The sequence below is a fragment of the Mustela putorius genome, unplaced genomic scaffold (genome assembly GCF_011764305.1).
Source record: "Mustela putorius furo isolate JIRA1106 unplaced genomic scaffold, ASM1176430v1.1 tig00000831_pilon_pilon_pilon, whole genome shotgun sequence".
NCBI classification, from domain to species: Eukaryota; Metazoa; Chordata; class Mammalia; order Carnivora; family Mustelidae; genus Mustela; species Mustela putorius.
Window position 1 is genome coordinate 5,582,102 of NW_025421490.1, and position 6,298 is coordinate 5,588,399.

Sequence of the window (6,298 nt, forward strand, 5' to 3'; positions counted from 1 at the left end):
GATCAAAATATACCCTAAATCTGTGTATAGCTTTGTTCTAGTCTCCAGCCTGATCACATCCTTTTTTTTTTTTAACCAACTGATCAATTCCCTTTTTAGACTCTTCTTTAATTTTCATCTTTGCAGTCATATTCCATCCCCTCATAGTGTTTACCCTTATTTTTGTATATATATATATATATATATATATTTTTCTTTCTTTAAAATTTTGGGAGGCAGTTTCTTCTAACAAGTCAAAATACACCCAAAATCAAGTGTGTGGCTCTGTTCTATTCATCAGTCTAATTGTATATATTCCCCCCACCTTTCTTCTCCCCCAGCATTGGGTTTCTTCTGATTTGGCTAGGGTATATTTTTCTGGGGTTGTTGTTACCCTTTTAGTATTTTGTTCTCTCATTCATCTATTCTTATCTGGATAAAAGGACAAGGCAGAAAAACTCACCTCAAAAAAAAAAAAAGAAAAGAAAAAGAGGCAGTACTGAAAGCTAGGGACCTAATCAATACAGACATTAGTAAGATGTCAGAACTAGAGTTCAGAATGACGATGATCAAGGTGCTAGCTGGGCTTGAAAAAGGCATGGAAAATACTAAAAAATCCCTTTCTTGAGAAATAAAAGAACTAAAAGCAAACCAAGTTGAAATTTTAAAAAAAGCTTTTAATGAGGTACAATAAAAAATGGAGGCTCTTACTGCTAGGATAAATGAGACAGAAGAGAGAATTAGGGATATAGAAGAGCAAATGACAGAGAATAAAGAAGCTGAGAAAAAGAAACAAACAACTACTGGACCATGAGGAAAGAAGACGAGAGAAAAGTGATACCATCAGACAAGACAATATTAGAATAACTGGTATCCCAGAAGAAGATGAAAGAGAGAGAGAGAGAAGGGCAGAAGGCATTTTGGAGCAAATTATAGCAAAGAATATCCCAAATTTGGCCAAGGGAACAAGCATCAAAATCCAGGATGCACACAATACCCCACTCAAAATCAATAAAAATAGGTCAACACCCTGTGATCTCATAGTAAAACTTAGAAGTCTCAGTGACAAAAAGAAAATCCTGAAAGCAGCTTGGGACAAGAGGTCTTTGATAATTACAGCAGCAGAAATATTAGACTGGCAGCAGACCTATCTACAGAGACCTGGCAGGCCAGAAAGGACTGACATGATATATTCAGAGCACTAAATGAGAAAAATATGCAGCCAAGAATACTATATCCAGCTAGGCTGTCACTGAAAATAGAAGGAGAGAGAAAAAGCTTCCAGGACAAAACAAAAACTAAAAGCCCTGTAGGAAATATTGAAAGGAGTCCTCTGAGCAAAGAGAGAGCCTAAAAGTAATAGACCAGAAAGGAACAGAGACAATATACAGTAATAGTCACCTTACAGGCAATACAATGGCACGAAATTCTTCTCTCTCAATAGTTACCCTGAATGTAAATGGGCTGAATGCCCCAATTAAAAAACACAGGGTATCAGAATGGATAAAAAAACAAAACCCATCAATATGCTCTCTACAAGAAACTCCGTTTAGACCCAAAGACACCTCCAGATTTAAAGTGAGGGGGTGGAAAACTATTTACTATGCTAATGGACATCAAAAAAAAAAACTGGGGTGGCAATCCTTAAATCAGATCAATTAGATTTTATGCCAAAGACTATAATAAGAGATCAGGAAGGACACTATATTATACTTACAAGGTCTGTCCAACAAGAAGATCTAACAATTATAAATATCTATGCTGCTAACATGGGAACAGTCAATTATATAAACCAATTAATAACAAAATCAAAGAAACACATTGACAATAATGCAATAATAGTAGGGGACTTTAACATTCCCCTCACTGAAATGGACAGGTCATCTAAGAAAAAGATCAACAAGGAAATAAAGGCCTTAAATGATAAACTGGACTGGATGGACATCACAGATATATTCAGAACATTCCATCCCAAAGCAACAGAATACACATTCTTCGCTAGTGTACATGGAACATTCTCCAGAATAGATCACATCCTGCGTCACAAATCAGATCTCAACCAGTACCAAAAGATTGGGATCATTCCCTGCATATTTTCAGACCACAATGCTTTGAACTAGAACTCAACCACAAGAGGAAAGTTGGAAAGAACCCAAATACATGGAGGCTAAAGAGCATCCTACTAGAGAATGAATGGGTCAACCAGAAAATTAAAGAAAATTTTTAAAAAATTCATGGAAACAAATGAAAATAAACACAGCTGTTCAAAACCTTTGGGATAGAGCAAAGGTGGTTCTGAGAGGAAAGTGTATAACAATACAAGCTTTTCTCAAGAAACAAGAAAGGTCTCAGATACACAACCTAACCCTATACCTGAAGAAGTTGGAGAAAGAATAGCAAAGAAAGCCTAAATCCAGCAGGAGAAGAGAACTCATAAAGATCAAAGAAAACAATGAAAAACAGAAACCAAAAGAACAGTACAACAGTTCAACAAAACTAGGAGCTGATAAGATTGATAACCCACTGGCCAGACTTACCAAAAAGACAAGAGAAAGGACTTAAATTAATAAAATCATGAAAGAAAGAGGAGAGATCACAACCAACAACAAAGAAATACAAACAATTACAAGAATATATTAGGAGCAACTATATGCCAGCAAATTTGACAATCTGGAAAAAATGGAGATGTGTAAACTACCAAAACTGAACCAGGAAGAAATAGAAAACCTGAACAGACAGACCCACAACCAGTAAGGAAATTGAAGCAGTCATCAAAAATCTCCCAGAAAACAAGAGTCCAGGGCCAGACAACTTCCCATGTTTAAAGAAGAATTAATACCTATTCTCCTGAAGCTGTTCCAAAAAATAGAGATGGAAAGAAAACTTCCAAACTCATTTTATGAGGCCAGCATGACCTTGATCTCCAAACCAGAGATGCCATCAAAAAGGAGAATTACAGAGCAACATTCCTGGTGAACATGGATACAAAAAAAAAAAAACTCACCCAAATACTAGCCAATAGGATCCAACAGTACATTAAAAGGATTATTCATCACAACCAAGTCGGATTTATTCCTGGGCTGTAAGGGTGGTTCAACATCCTCAAATCAAGCAATGTGATACAGTACACTAATAAAAGAACAAGAAGCACATGATCCTCTCAATAGATGCTGGGAAAGCATTTAACAAAGTACAGCATCCTTTCTTGATCAAAACTTTTCACACTATAGGGAGAGACAGTACATACCTCAGTATCATAAAAGCCACCTATGAAAAACCCACAGTGAATATCATTCTCAATTGGGAGAAACTGATAACTTTTCCCCTAAGGTCAGGAACATGGCAGGGATGTCCACTATCACCATTGTTATTCAACATAGTACTAGAAGTCTTAACCTCAGCAATCAGACAACAAAAAGAATACAAGGCATCCAAATTGGCAAAGAAGTAAAACTCTTACTCTTTGCAGATGATATGCTTTATGTGGAAAACCTAAAAGACTCCACTCCAAAGCTGCTAGAACTCATACAGGAATTCAGTAAAGTGTCAGGATATAAAATCAATGCACAGAAATCAGTTGCATTTCTATACACCACCAACAAGACAGAAGAAAGAGAACTTAAAGAGTTGATACCATTTACAACTGCACCCTAAGGCATTAGATACCTAGGAATAAACCTAACCAAAGAGGCAAAGAATCTATACTCAGAAAACTATAAAGTACTCATGAAAGAAATTGAGGAAGACACAAAGAAACGGAAAAACATTCTATGCTTATGGATTGGAAGGACAAATATTGTGAAAATATCTATGATACCTAGAGCAATCTATACATTGAATGCAATTCCTATCAAAATACCATCAACTTTTTTCAAAGAAATGGAACAAGTAATCCTAAAATTTATATGGAACCAGAAAAGACCTCGAATAGCCAGAGGAATGTTGAAAAAGAAAACCAAAGTTGGTAGCATCACAATTCCAGACTTCAAGCTCTATTACAAAGCTGTAATCATCAAGACAGTATGGTACTGGCACAAAAACAGACACATAGATCAGTGGAACAGAATAGAGAGCCCAGAAATAGACCCTCAACTCTATGGTCAACTAATCTTCGCCAAGGAAAGAATGTTCAATGGGAAAAAGACAGTCTCTTTAACAAACGGTATTGGGAAAATTGGACGGCTACATGCAGAAGAATGAAACTGGACCATTTCCTTACACCACACACAAAAACAGACTCAAAATGAATGAAAGACCTCAACATAACACAGGAGTCCATCAAAATCCTCTTTGACCTGAGCTGCAGCAAATTCCTAGAAACATCACCAGAGGCAAGGGAGGCAAAGGCAAAAATGAACTATTGGGATTTCATCAAGATCAAAGCTTTTGCACAATAAAGGAAACAATCAACCAACAATCAAACCAAAAGACAACCAACAGAATGGGAGAAGATATTTGCAAATGACATATCAGATAAAGGGCTAGTAGCCAAAATCCATAAAGAACTTATAAAACTCTACACCCAAAGAACATATAATCCAATCAAGAAATGGGTAGAGGACATGAACAGACATTTCTTCAAGAAGACATCCAAAGAGCCAAGACACACATGAAAAAGTGCTCAACATCACTCGGCATCAGGGAAATACAAATCAAAACCACAGTGAGATACCACCTTACACCAGTCAGAATGACTAAAATTAACCAGTCAGGAAATGACAGATGTTGGCAAGGATGGGGAGAAAGGGTACCCTCCTACACCATGGTAGGCATAGTAGGCATGCAAGCTGGAGCAACCACTCTGGAAAACAGTATGGAGGTTCTTCAAAAAGTTTGAAAATAGAGCTATCCTATGACCTAGCAATCGCTCTATTGGGTATTTACCCTAAGTATACAAATGTAGTGATCCGAAGGGGCATGTGCACCCCAATGTTTACAGCAGCAATTTTCACAATAGCCAAACTATGGAAAGAGCTTAGATGTCCATCAACAGATGAATGAATAAAGAAGATGTGAGATACACACACACATTAAAAAAAAAAAAAAAAAAAAACATGAAATCTTGCCATTTGCAATTATGTGGATGGAACTAGAGTGTATTATGCTAAGTGAAATAAGTCAATGAGAGAAAGACAATTATATGATCTCTCTGATATGTGAAATTTGAGAGGCAGGGCAGAGGGTCGTGGAGGAAAGGGAGGGAAAAAATGAAGCAAGGTGGGACCAGGGAGGAAGACAAACCATAAAAAACTCTTAATTTCAGGAAACAAACTGAGGGCTGCTGGGGAGGGGAAAAGGATAGGGTGGCTGGGTGATGGACACTGGGGAGGGTGTGTGCTATGGTGAGTGCTGTGAATTGTTTAAGACTGATGTTTCACAGACCTGTACCCCTGAAACAAATAATACATTATATATTAATAATAAATAAATAATAAAATTGCCAACCCAGAATACTTTACTCAGAAAAGCTATCCTTCAGATACAAAGGATCTGAGATAAAGACTTTCCCAGACAAACAAAAGCTAAGGCAGTTCATCACCACTACATCTACCTTTTAAGACATACTGAGAGGATATCTTCAAGCTGAAATGAAAGTAAACTAATTAATAAGCTAAAAACATGTGAAAATATATACTGGTAAAGGTAAAGGTGACTACACAGTCTAAATCTATAATATGATAGTGTGTTAATCACTTAATTCCAATATAAAGGCTAAAGGACAAAAGTATCAAAGCTTATGTCCATTAAAGCACAAAAATATTGAAGTTAATAACAGTTGTAGCTTATGGCTACAATTATTTGCTAATGGAAACACAATATAAAAACTATGTAAACTGTGACATCAAAACCATAAAATGAGGGGGTGGTGAAAGAGTAGTTTTTGTATGCAACCAAATTTTTTTTAAAGATTTATTTATTTGAGGGCTTCTGGGTGGCTCAGTGAGTTAAAGCCTCTGCCTTCAGCTCAGGTCATGATCCTAGGGTTCTGGGATCAAGCCCCACATTGGGCTCTCTGCTCTGCAGGGAGCCTGCTTCTCCCTCTCTCTCTCTCTACTGTGATCTCTGTCGAATAAATAAATAAAATCTTTTTTAAAAAGATTTATTTATTTGAGAGAGAGAGAGACGGCATGAGTGGGGGGAGGGTTTGAGGGAGAGGGAGAAGCAGTTTCCCCATTAAGCAGGGAGCCCAACTTGGGACTTGATCCCAGGATCATGACCTGAGCTGAAGGTGGACACCTAACCAACTGAACCACCCAGGCACCCCACAATCTAATTTAAATTTCTATCTTTCTTTCCTCTCCAATCTGGGCCCAACAGA